Here is a 13,301-nt window from a genome sequence, read left to right as displayed (position 1 = left end):
CCAGGGTTCCCGGCGTCTGGCCCCTGTACTTCACAAAACTTCCTTTTGCGCTTTCCAAAAACCTTGTGGGATTTCCCCTTTGGCCCAAATAAAGTGTTCTCGTACGCAAACATTTCAGGAAACATCTGGAACCCCTTCAGGTGAATTCTGGAACCCCTCCGGAGACCAAACACTATTAGCACATATACCAATCTTTATCTCTGGACCATTCCGGAGTTCCTCGTCATGTCCGTGATCATATCCGGGACTCCGAACAACATTCGGTCACCAACATACATAACTCATATAATACTATATCGTCAACGAACGTTAAGTGTGCAGACCCTACGGGTTCGAGAACTATGTAGACATGACCGAGACACCTCTCTGGTCCATAATCAATAGCGGAACCTGGATGCCCATATTGGCTCCTACATATTCTACGAAGATCTTTATCGGTAGAACCCCATAACAACATACGTAGTTCCTTTTGTCATCGGTATGTTACTTGCCCGAGATTCGATCGTCGGTATCTCAATACCTAGCTTAATCTCGTTACCGGCAAGTCTCTTTACTCGTTACATAATGCATCATCCCGCAACTAACTCATCAGTCACATTGCTTGCAAGGCTTATAGTGATGTGCATTACCGAGAGGGCCCGGAGATACCTCTCCGACAATCGGAGTGACAAATCCTAATCTCGATCTATGCCAACTCAACAAGTACCATCGGAGACACCTGTAGAGCACCTTTATAATCACCCAGTTACGTTGTGACGTTTGGTAGCACACAAAGTGTTCCTCCGGTAATCGGGAGTTGCATAATCTCATAGTCGTAGGAACATGTGTAAGTCATGAAGAAAGCAATAGCAGTAAACTAAAATGATCAAGTGCTAAACTAACGGAATGGGTCAAGTCAATCACATCATTCTCCCAATGATGTGATCCCGTTTATCAAATGACAACTCATGTCTATGGTTAGGAAACCTTAACCATCTTTGATCAACGAGCTAGTCAAGTAGAGGCATACTAGTGACACTCTGTTTGTCTATGTATTCACACATGTATTATGTTTCCGGTTAATACAATTATAGCATGAATAATAAACATTTATCATGAATTAAGGAAATAAATAATAACTTTATTATTGCCTCTAGGGCATATTTCCTTCAGAATTATCATGATCCACGAGACGGAGCCGCCGTCAGCTCCTGTTCTTCATCGAGAGGTCATATCTGGAGTCCACTTGGGGCTCCGGAGAGGGGGGTCTTCATTCTTCGTCATCACCAACCCTTCTCCATCGCCAATTCCATGATGCTCCCCATCGGGAGTGAGTAATTCATTCGTAGGCTCGCTGTTTGGTGAGGAGTTGGATGAGATTCATCATGTAATCGAGTTAGTTTTGTTAGGGCTTGATCCCTAGTATCCACTATGTTCTGAGATTGATGTTGATATGACTTTGCCATGCTTAATGCTTGTCACTTTGGGCCCGGGTTCCATGATTTCAGATCTGAACCGTTTATGTTATCATCATTATATCCATGTTCTAGATCTGATCTTGCAAGTTATAGTCACCTACTACGTGTTATGACCCGACAACCCTCCCGGTAATAACCGTAGTTTGAGGAGTCCATGTATTCACCGTGTGTTAATGATTTGTTCCGGTTCTCTATTAAAAGGAGGCCTTAATATCCCTTAGTTTCCAATATGGACCCCGCCGCCACGGGAGGGTAGGACAAAAGATGTCATGCAAGTTCTTTCCATAAGCATGTATGACTATTTGTGGAATACATGCCTACATTATATTTATGAACTGGAGCTAGTGCCGTATCGCCCTAGGTTATGACTGTCACATGATGAATATCATCCAACAAATTCCCGATACAATGCCTACAAATTTATCTTATATTGTTTCTGCTAAGTTACTACCGTTACTATTATTGTTGCACTTGCTACAAAACTACTGCTATCACTGTTACCGTTACTATTGTCATTGTCACTACTATCAAAACTATCATATTACTTTGCTACTGATAACATTGCTGCAGATAATTAATCTCCAGGTGTGGTTGAATTGACAACTCAGCCGCTAATACATACAAATATTCTTTGGCTCCCCTTGTGTCGAACCTATAAATTTGGGTTGAATACTCTACCCTCGAAAACTTATGCGATCCCCTATACTTGTGGGTTATCAGCAGCGGAGCTGAGGTAGGACACTATAGAGAGGAGTTCCACCAACGAAAGGATGGTGTCGCGTGTCTGAAGCGGACCAGCGCGGTGGAGGTGGGCTCGCCACCGATGCTCTCCCCTCGTTCCTGTCGTCTTCCTACTTCTCGGGACTCCTCCGAGCTGGCCACCATGTCCGCCAAGGTGAGTCGCTTCTTACCCCTCCTTCCTTCCCTCAGTATCGACGTGCAGAGGCGTGTGCCCGTTGAATTCGTGGCCGGCCACCATGGCCGGAGTTGCAAAAGCTCGGCAAGCCATAGTAGTTGCGAGATTTCGACAATCACAATACTTGTGTTGTTTTTCAGCTTCATGCAGTTTGTGTTTGTGAGCCACGTTGTAATTCACTTAGCTAAACCTTCATATACCTTACTCTGTTTTAGCATTTGTTTGTTTCATACATGAACAACATGTGCCAAGGTGCCCATTTTTTAGTGCTATGATCATTGTCAATTGGTGGCTAGTTTTTGTTTTTCATTTTCTAATATGATGGTTGTGATAATTTTTATATCAATCCTTGCATGTTTAGTCCATAGTTGCCATGGTAATTTTCACTCCGTAGTTTTTCATGATTTTAGCATTGGATGGGACATAGTAGTTGCCATGGCAATTCAAATCTGCATGGAGAGGATCATACAGTCGTTCGTGCCATTTGTTATAAAGTGTTGTTTGTTGCCATGTGTTTATGTGCTTTTTTGTGCATTGTGATCTCATGAGGTCCATCACATTCTTGTCTTCCGAACATGGCAAATTTCAGCTTTCTTTGTAATGCGCTCATGGCAGGTTCTTCAAATTTTACTACTTTTATATTTGTAAGGGCAGTTCTATCTTTGTTGACATGTCAAATATAACTACACGTCCATGTTAGATTCTACAATTTTCATTGCCCCGTGGCAATATATAGTTTTCACATGCCATGGCAAATTTAGTACCTACATTGCCATGTCAAATTTACTTGTTGAATTTCAGAAAATTCTAAAACATGGCAAACTTGCCATCCTTCAAACAGAAGGCAAACTTGTCATGGCAAATCTAGTTTACTGATCATGGCAAATTTATTTTTCAAATCATGGCATATTTAATTTACATGAATTTCGCCGCGTCATCTGCCATGGTAAGTTTCGATACGAATCTGCCATGGCAATTTCATACTTTGGTTTTCAACTTTTTGTTTTTTTCACACACGACAGATTCATCATACAAAACACGGCAATTCTTGATATGAATCTGCCATGGCAAGCTTTGATACGAATCTTCCATGGAAATTTTCTTGTTCATATTTTTTGATTTTCAAATTTTTGGGGTTTTTTCACACACAGCAAATTCATCATACAAACACGACAATTCTTGATACTAGTCTGCCATGCCAAATTTTGATAGAAATTTAGTTTATTGATCATGGCAAACTGAATTTATTGGTCATGGCAAATTTTAGTTTAATGGTTCATGACACATTTAGATTATAGATCATGGCAAATTTAGTTTATTGATTGTGGCATATTTAGTTTTCAAATCATGGCAAATTTAGGTTACATGAATCGTGGCAAGTTTTTATATGACTCTGCCATGGCAAGTTCGATACAAATCTGCATGGCATGTTTTCATGTTCATACTTGATTTTCAATTTTTTGTGTTTTTTTACGCACGACAAATTCATCATACAAGTCTACCATGGCAATTCTTGATACAAATCTGCCATGGCAAATTTCTCGTTCATACTTGATTCCAACTTTTTGTGTTTTTTCACACACGGTAAATTCATCATACAAAACACGACAATTCTTGATACAAATCTGCCATAGCAAATTTTCTTGTTCATACTTGACTTTGAACTTGTTGTGTTTTTTCGCACACATGGCAAATTTCTCATTCAAAACACGGCAATTATAATTAAAAATGCCATGGCATTTTTATATTTTATTGTGCTGGCAAATTTTTCCTTTTTTGTGTTTTTTTCACATGAATTTTAACTTTTTATGTTATTTTTTGCATGGAAATATTGTTTTTTTTCTCATGGCATATTTGCCATGCTTCATTGGGGAATCAAATATGTGTTTACAAACTTTGTAATTGTAAAAAATCAATATAATGGCAAATAGTTTGGTCAAACTCGAACGTCAATTCTTCCAAATTTCCATTTTTCCGCTTTTTAAAGCTGATGGCATTTTTTAGTAGCCGAGCAAAAGCTGGGCTTTTATTTGTCATAGAAAAAACCAAAATTTGGGCCTTTTCATTTAATTCATTGCCAGTGGGTTTTTGTTTCTTTTTTTATTTTTACATGGGAAAGGGCCTGGTGTGATGGAGGCGTGCGGGCTGTGGGTTCCCCCCTGCCAAACAAATTCATACGGGGGATCGATCCCCTCGTACCGAACGAGTCATGCGGTACGGTGCTCCGTCTGCCACACGTGTAGTGAATATCGGCATCCTATATTGTTTATAGTAACATCTTATAATATGGGACAGAGGAAGTATAAAATAAAATCAAAATATAAAAATATGTCGTATTATAACATACTAATAAGGCCCATGGCACGAACATGGAGTTTGCACCCAAATGAAAAGTAAAATGTGAAAATAATAATAATATTAAAATAAATCCAATTTTTTATAAACAATGGCGGGTGTTTCACTTGCATACAAATTTTCATGTGGAATGATATTTTCAGAGGTTTGGACACAAAAAAAAATAGGTCTCTGAAATGACTAATTTTGAAAGTATTTTGAAGCACTAATTTTGTTATCTTTTGTCAAGACCTCCACGAATGTTTGTTACAGAAACTTACTCGCAGGCAAAAAAACCTAAGCAATGTTTGTTGTAAAAATAAATTTTTAATTTTCGAATTAGAAGGAGCATTTGAGCTGGGATTAGATGGTCACCGGATTAAATCATTTTTTTCTCTTCATTTGTTCCCACCGCCTTCTCAATCACATTCGTGTGACCAGATAAATACTTTCCCCTTCCCAAAATTTTTATTTTAGATTTATCTAGATATGAATGTATCTAATACTAAAATGTGACTTGATACATTCGTATTTAAATACATCCGTATCTAAATAAATGTAAGACAAGAATTTTAGGACGGAAGGAGTATCATCCTCCGCTCCATCCATTCTTACACAGGAATGGAGGCGATAAAGGCGATCTGGCGGCCAGCGGTAATGGACCCGTGGCCACAACAACGCAGAGCACACGATGGCATTTGCAGAGTAATTTCTGTCAAAGTTTGAGGCCAGTTCGAGCGGGGCTGAAAGATCGGGCTTGTGGAGTGGTGGTGGGTGGATGGGAATACTGGGAAGCGGACGTCCACGCATAAAGCTTTGCCTTTCCAGCTTACTGGTCAGGGGGTGTATTATGTTAGCTCGAACCTGACAATTCAGAAGCTGAGTGTGGACTGAAGAAGTGAAGAGTCTGAGCGCATGGTCGTCGTCTCTTCACATCTGGTATGTAGTTCAAGCTCTGAGCCTACCATTGTCGCTTGTTTCTGGTCTTTAATTATTTCTCTTTGCCTACTACGCGACTTGATATGCAACAACTTCTCAACCTTTTGTAAGTTTTAACGAAACTACTGGGCGGACGACAAACACCAGCCAAACTATGCACGATGCATGATTAACGGCCCTGTCAACTTTTACCTGATGCATGGACGGCTTGATGTTCACCGTTATATCGTGTGGGTAGCAGCACTCAAGTTTTAACATGGAACTCAATAACAAACCTGTGGCGACCGACAGCGTAGGCGGGCGACGGCCAGCCGGCCACCGCGCCTGATCTCCGTGCTCCAACGGCCTCTGCGTCCGGCGAGGCCGGATCCCGGTTCCACGTCATGTGCTCCCTTCTCTCCCCCTTTCGCTGTCTCCTTCCGCCGCCGTCAGCTAAACCGGGGATAGCCATGTGGATGAGCGGGTCCCGCAGGCGCCGCCGATTGCGTTGGGCCTCGACTCTGGTGGGATGGCACTCCACCATACGCCTCAACCTTCCGATTTGGCGCTCTTGGTTTTTTGTTTAACACAATACAAATGCAAGCGTTCATATAAACGCGCATATGCTCATCCCTATGAATGTATACACGCACACACCATCCCTATGAGCGTCTTTGAGAGATTGAGTCGGCATATCATCTTGAAATTTTACTAAGTCATGATAGACCTCTCGTAGTCGACGGAAACGTCTCAGAATGCAAGGGAGGCACTCTGGGTTATGGCTCAGAATGCAAGGGAGGCACCCCTCGTATTTTTTTTATTTTTTTTAAACAAGGATGCAAGGGAGGCGGGCTGCGGCCGCCCGTTACTGGTAATTGCGGGTGCCAGCATGTTTTGCGAGCATTTGTGGTTGACCGTCACAGTCCGCTAGGATTAGCGCGGGACAATGCGGCAGGCGGCATAAACCCGCATGCCGTACTAGTAGTGTGTAAGCAGAAGAGCGGCAATAACCTGATAAAAAAAAAGAGCGACAATAACCTTGGCACCCGCGACGTCTTGCCGCACGAGTGAGGCCGAGTATCCTGAGCATTACGGACAACCACTACGTGTGGTGGAGCCAGAAACTGAACATAGAGAGGGCCAAACATGTCACATGATTTAAAGAGGGCCAAAACATCTAAATCTACCTAATTTTGTCTGTCTGATGAAGAATTAGGAGCTCATATTTTTTTCCGGCCTGTATTTGTTAGAGCCGGTGGGGGGTAGGGGGGAAGGCCCCTGCCTCCGCCGTTGTAACCACATCCATAGCCGGCTCCTGTGAGAACTTTTGGTGCCGGTGAGCAATCTCCGGTATCTCCCTGGGGTGTATGTTAGTGCAGCGACGAGCTCACCTACGGGTGCGCGTGACGACTATGGCACAATTCGGTAGCACAAGCGTGACATGTCGGGTGTGGCCGGCATCTTGCCCCGGCGGGCGCGGTAAGCACGAGTGTGGCTCTCGAGGGCAACCATGATGAGTCTGCAGAGCACCAGTGGCGCCGCATGGTCTCGTCCCCCACGTCAATAGCTGGTGGAGATAGGGGCAGGCCCAGGATTTGGAGGGTGTGTCTTCCAAATTTAAAAGCCATTTAAAAAAACTTAAAGCGTTTTTCTAGCTTGTATGAGCGATTATAGCACTAGTTTATGCTGATTAGCTAATACATAAAAGATATAACATAATATAATATATTCACATAACATAATATAATAGATTCGCATGCGAGTATAACTTAAAATTGTAGTAACATGTAGAAATACTAATTGTTCAATAATTAGAGTGGCAACATCTTAATATATAGAGGATAGAAATAGCGAATGATAAGAAAGCTTACAAATTACACGATAACTTTCCGATCAATGATGCTTTGAAAATGAGTGAAAATGTCCTCATCTTAACTTGCAAGAAAAACGCTTTCAACGAACGTAACTAAGCAATCATTTAAGTATTTTTCCCCATGTTGCTTCTAAAAAATATATTGGTGTTCAACTGGGCTCGCATAGCCTGATGCCTGTTGGACAATAGGAGAAGAAAAGGACGCCTCTAGTTCTTTTTAGAAAACGAGGATCACCCCCGGCCTCTGCATCTGGACGATGCATGCAGCCATTTATTAATTAGTCATCAAAGACCTTACAAAAAAGTACAACAATAAGTCTGAAGTCACCGTCTATGCGACAACTGTCGCTACTCCTATCCAGCTGATGAAGGGATGCTGATAGTCCGAACCTAATACCACAGACCTCGCAGATAAGCCTAACATCTAAGACCTGAGGCCCCAACCAAGCCACTTGTCGGGTATGGGCACACACCGGTCCGATGCGCTCCCAGATGCCGCCGCAGCCAACTGCCACCACTCCATCTTCAGATCTGTACTGACGCATCATCCTTGCCCAGTCTAGCTGCCGTCAACGCCACCACGGCGCCACCACCCTGCGCGCGAACTACTGAGCACGTCGCGGTCGCCGCTGGTACACCTCAGCACCAATGCCGCCAAGTACCACCAGCCGACGCAGTTTGAAGTCTTTGGAAGATTTGTCGTGCGTAGCACCTGCTGACCAGGCATGACAAAGCGTAGCACCTGTCGATGAGACATGGCTTGACATCTCCACTGAAGCTCCGTGCTAGACGAAGCCACTCCACCTCCTGCCTCTGACCACCAGCACTGCTCCACAAACGATGCTCCCAAGAGAGAAACGCCACCGCAGTGTCACCATCGTGCGATCAGGAAGACCAGATCCTAGGGTTTCCCCCAGAGCAGTACGAGTGGGTCAACATAAGTCACACAACGATGCCTTCATCAAGGTAACAACATAGATCGCCGCCATCGCAGGTCGTCGGCTCAGTTTCACCGGCAATTATGTCTCCCCGACTCGCAACTAGTACAGGATCACGGATCCGGAGATCCGGACACCCAGCCTCAGACTGACCACTTCTGACGGAAGAGATGACCACCACCACCGGTCGCATCAGTCAGAACAGATCTGACCGGAGATGCCGACGACGAGACCACCAGGCCCTCCATGCCGCCTCCACCGATCTGAAGGCAGTTTGCACGCCGCCGCAGCCTAGCTGGCTGCCGCCGCCGTCGACCGCAACCGCCGCCCGAAAAGGCCGGCCGCTGCGCCCGCAGCCACGCCGCCGTCCCAGGCTGGGCCGCCCGCCGCGCCTAGCCGCCGCCGTCCGAGGACGGGCCGGCCACCCGCCACCTGCCGCACCCATTCGTCGCGCCGCAGAACTCAGATCAGCCGCGCCACCACATGCCTAGGGGTCCCACCCCAACCCGGAGACGCGTGAGAGAGGAGATCCCCCGCCACCACCGTCGGCCCCCGGGCTTAGCCCGACGGTGTTCCCCAGCGGCGGCGGAGGGAGAGGAGGAGGGAGTTTTTGGCGGCGGCGGCTAGGTTTGTGGGAGTCGCCCGAGTCGCCCCAGGGGGAGAGCGACGCGAGCGAAGTTGTGAGATAGATGAACTCCTCAAAGGACGCCTCTAGTGATAGATAAATTTAATTTAACTAAGAATTGGCATGAAAAGAGCAAGCCCAATTTTAAGAGTCGGAGGATTGATATATTAAGACACGTGAACACATCGTATTAGAAATTATAACTTGATGAATAGTGGCTTTGAAAATAAAAAAACTGATGCCTGTTGCTGATTGCCGAGATTTTGATGGATGGATGCCACCGGAATTTTGATGGATGCGTGCGCCGCCCCGCCCCGCCCCGCCTTCAAAAAAACGTTAACATGTTTTACCTTTTCTCAAAAAAAAAAGTTAACATGTTTTACCGTACTAGTTTCGAAAGTGCTAGCAAACCGTCTCAAGGTCATCCTACCAGACATTATATAGGAGGAGCAGTCGGCATTTGTACCGTGAAGGCTCATAACTGATAATATTATTACTTGCAAAAAGAAACTGATAATATTATCTCGGATTACGAAAGCCTCCATTTTATGACAAGGAATAAATCAAAGCGTAACAATTCCGGTCACAACAAAAATTGTCACCGGTCCCAACACAAATGATTGTCGGTAAAAATACATTTACGCTATGTTTGGATGTTTGCATTGGTATCCTTGGCATTGCATTGGGTTGAATATCAATATCACACTATATTGGTATTGAGATTGAATGCCAATATTTTTTGTTTGGATGCTTAGATATTCGGAACACTGATACTGAGGTCGAATGCCAAATGTTGTTTGGGTTGTCAATGTGAGACAATGAGTTGTGGCAAAGCTCGGGGTGGAGCCACGCCGGTCGCCGGACATCATGGTGGAGGCGGGGTAGGAGGGTGGCGCCGGTCGCTGGAGAGCTCTGGCGGGGCGGGAACGTGCCGCCGGCTGCTGGAGAGCTCCGGCGGGGCGGGATGGTGGCGTCGGCCGCTAGATCTTGGGGTGGAGACTGTGACGCCCCCGATTCAATCGTACACTAATCATGCACGCAACTGTGTACGATCAAGATCAGGGACTCACGGGAAGATATCACAACACAACTCTACAAATAAAAAAAAGTCATACAAGCATCATAATACAAGCCAGGGGCCTCGAGGGCTCGAATACAAGTGCTCGATCATAGACGAGTCAGCGGAAGCAACAATATCTGAGTACAGACATAAGTTAAACAAGTTTGCCTTAAGAAGGCTAGCACAAACTGGGATACAGATCGAAAGAGGCGCAGGCCTCCTGCCTGGGATCCTCCTAAACTACTCCAGGTCGTCATCAGTGGGCAGCACGTAGTAGTAGGCACCTCCAGTGTAGTAGGGGTCGTCGTCGACGGTGGCGTCTGGCTCCTGGACTCCAGCATCTGGTTGCGACAACCAGAAAAGAAGGAAAAGGGGAAAAAGGGGGGAGAAAGCAACCGTGAGTACTCATCCAAAGTACTCGCAAGCAAGGAACTACACTACATATGCATGGGTATATGTGTAAGGAGGCCATATCAGTGGACTGAACTGCAGAATGCCAGAATAAGAGGGGGATAGCTAGTCTTATCGAAGACTACGCTTCTGGTCACCTTCGTCTTGCAACAGGCAGAAGAGGGTAGGTCGAAGTCCTCCAAGTATCATCTCCAAGTAACATCTCATAGCATAATCCTACCCGGCGATCCCCTCCTCATATCCCTGAGGTAGAGCGACCACCGGTTGTATCTGGCACTTGGAAGGGTGTGTTTTATTAAGTATCCGGTTCTAGTTGTCATAAGGTCAAGGTACAACTCCAAGTCGTCCTGTTACCGAAGATCACGGCTATTCGAATAGATTAACTTCCCTGCAGGGGTGCACCACATAACCCAACACGCTCGATCCCATTTGGCCGGACACACTTTCCTGGGTCATGCCCGGCCTCGGAAGATCAACACGTCGCAGCCCCACCTAGGCTCAACAGAGAGGCCAGCACGCCGGTCTAAACCTAAGCGCACAGGGGTCTGGGCCCATCGCCCATAGCACACCTGCACGTTGCGTACGCGGCCGAAAGCAGAACTAGCCCCCTTAATACAAGAGCAGGCTTACGTTCCAATCCGGCGCGCGCCGCTCCATCGCTGACGTCTGAAGGGCTTCGGCTGATACCACGACGTCGGGATACCCATAACTACTCCCACGTAGATGGTTAGTGCGTATAGGCTCGTAGCCGACTCAGATCAAATACCAAGATCTCGTTAAGCGTGTTAAGTATCCGCGAACGCCGAACAGGGCCAGGCCCACCTGTCTCCTAGGTGGTCTCAACCTGCCCTGTCGCTCCGCCATTAAGATCCACACAGAGGGCCGTTGGGACAAAGGTCCTTTCAGCCCCCAATCCGTGAATCACTCGCGGGTACTCTTCGAGCTGACCCGACTTTAGTCACCATCTGTATAGTATGTATGTATGTATAGTATATACCCGTGATCACCTCCCGAGTGATCACGGCCCAATATTATAGCAAGGCAGACTGACACGAAGGTAGGGCCAACAATGATAAACTAGCATCCTATACTAAGTATTTAGGATTGCAGGTAAGGTATCAACAGATGTAGCGACAATGTCAGGCTATGCATCAGAATAGGATTAATGAAAGCAGTAACATGCTACACTACTCTAATGCAAGCAGTATAGAGGAGAATAGGCGATATCTGGTGATCAAAGGGGGGGCTTGCCTGGTTGCTCTGGCAAGAGAGAGGGGTCGTCAACTCCGTAGTCGAACTGGGCAGCAGCAGCGTCGGTCTCGTAGTCTACCGGAGAGAAGAGGGGGAAGAAACAATGAATACCAAGTAAACAGATGCATATCGATGCATGACATGTCAAGAAGCGATGCTAGGCGTGCCCTAACGTGGTATGAGGTGGTACTGGTTAAGGGGGGAATCATCCGGGAAAGTATTCCCGGTGTTTCGTGTTTTCGGGCAGAGGAGCCGGAGGGGGAAAGTTGCGGGTTCGATAGGTTAGGGGGGTGTGGCGGACAAACGGACTGCGTATCCGGAATCGTCTCGTCGTTCTGAGCAACTTTCATGTTGAAAATATTTTAATCCGAGTTACGGATTAAAAGATATGATTTTCTAAAGTTTTAAATCATTTTTAGAATTTATTTAATTTATTTAATTCAACATTATCCAAAACAGTGTTTGCTGACGTCAGCATGACGTCAGCAGTCAACAGAGGTGTTGACTGGTCAAACTGACGTGTGGGTCCAGTGGGACCCACCTGTCATCCTCTGATTAGGTTAATTAGGGTTTAATTAACTAATTACTGTTTAATTAAACTAATTAGTCAATTAGGTTAATCTAATTATGATTAACTAATCTTAATTAATTTTTTTAATAAATTAATTAATTAATTAATATTTTAATTCTGTTAATTATTATTTATTTATTTATTTATTTTTAAAATTCTTTTTCTTTTTATCAGGGGCGTGGGGGGGCCACTGGGCAGTGGCCCAAGGGCCAACCCGGGTGCGGGCGTGCGGTTACCGGGCACAGGGGCTCGCGGGTGCGAGCGTTCGTGCCCGTGGCCACATCCAGGCGCCGCAAGGAGAAGGCCCCTGGGGCGCAGCGGGGCGTCGCCAAAGCGACGCCGGGAGCGGGGCGAGGTACGAGCGGGCGCGGCCAAGGGAGCGGGCGGCGCACACGAAAAGTGGCGCAAGAGGAAGGTCAGCGTGGCCGCGGGCGAAGTGGCAGAGGCGACGGCGTAGCGGGGAGGCGCAACCCAGTGCGGGAAGTGCGGTGGTTTGGCCGGAGGCGGGCTCGCGCTGGCCGGCAAGCAGGGGCCGCCGAGAGGAGGCGCGGGCGTACGCGCGGTCGAGCAGGCGAGGCCGTGGCCGTGGTGGCCGTGAGCGGAATCTCGGGCGGCGGTTGCTGGCGGCACCGAGCAGTGCGGGCTTGCGTGCCAGGGCGCGTGTGGAGGCGCGCAGGGCGCCGTGGTGCGCGCCAGCGCACGCACGCGCGATGCGAGGGAGTGCGGCAGTGGCGCACGGAAGGAGGGGAGCACGGGGTGAGGGAGAGAGAGGAGGGGCGTAGCTCACGGGGTGAGTAGGGAACGGGGCAACGTGCTCGGTGGAGGTCGGGGAGGACGACGGGGATGAGCGACGGAGTGGAGGAGTCCGGCGAGGGAGAGCAGGCCGGCGGAGAGGGCTCCGGCAACGGGCGATCCGGGCGGCGGCGAGGGCCTCCTCCCTCGATCCC

The 13,301-nt window shown here is 46.9% G+C and overlaps 1 protein-coding gene across 2 annotated transcripts in view; it reads left to right on the top strand.

The window, feature by feature from the left end:
* Window positions 1-5,527: 5,527 nt before the first annotated feature.
* LOC119347576 (tyrosine-protein kinase JAK2-like) overlaps window positions 5,528-13,301 on the top strand; it is a 134,009-nt gene continuing 126,235 nt past the window's right edge. For both annotated transcript variants that reach the window (XM_037616208.1, XM_037616207.1), the window contains exon 1: window positions 5,528-5,646. The gene's annotated coding sequence lies outside the window, so the exon portion shown is untranslated. The remainder of the gene's footprint in view (window positions 5,647-13,301) is intronic.

The sequence above is a fragment of the Triticum dicoccoides genome, chromosome 1B (genome assembly GCF_002162155.2).
Source record: "Triticum dicoccoides isolate Atlit2015 ecotype Zavitan chromosome 1B, WEW_v2.0, whole genome shotgun sequence".
Lineage (NCBI taxonomy): Eukaryota > Viridiplantae > Streptophyta > Magnoliopsida > Poales > Poaceae > Triticum > Triticum dicoccoides.
The sequence above is the reverse complement of the archived record's forward strand: the minus strand, read 5'-3'. Positions and strand labels throughout refer to the sequence as shown.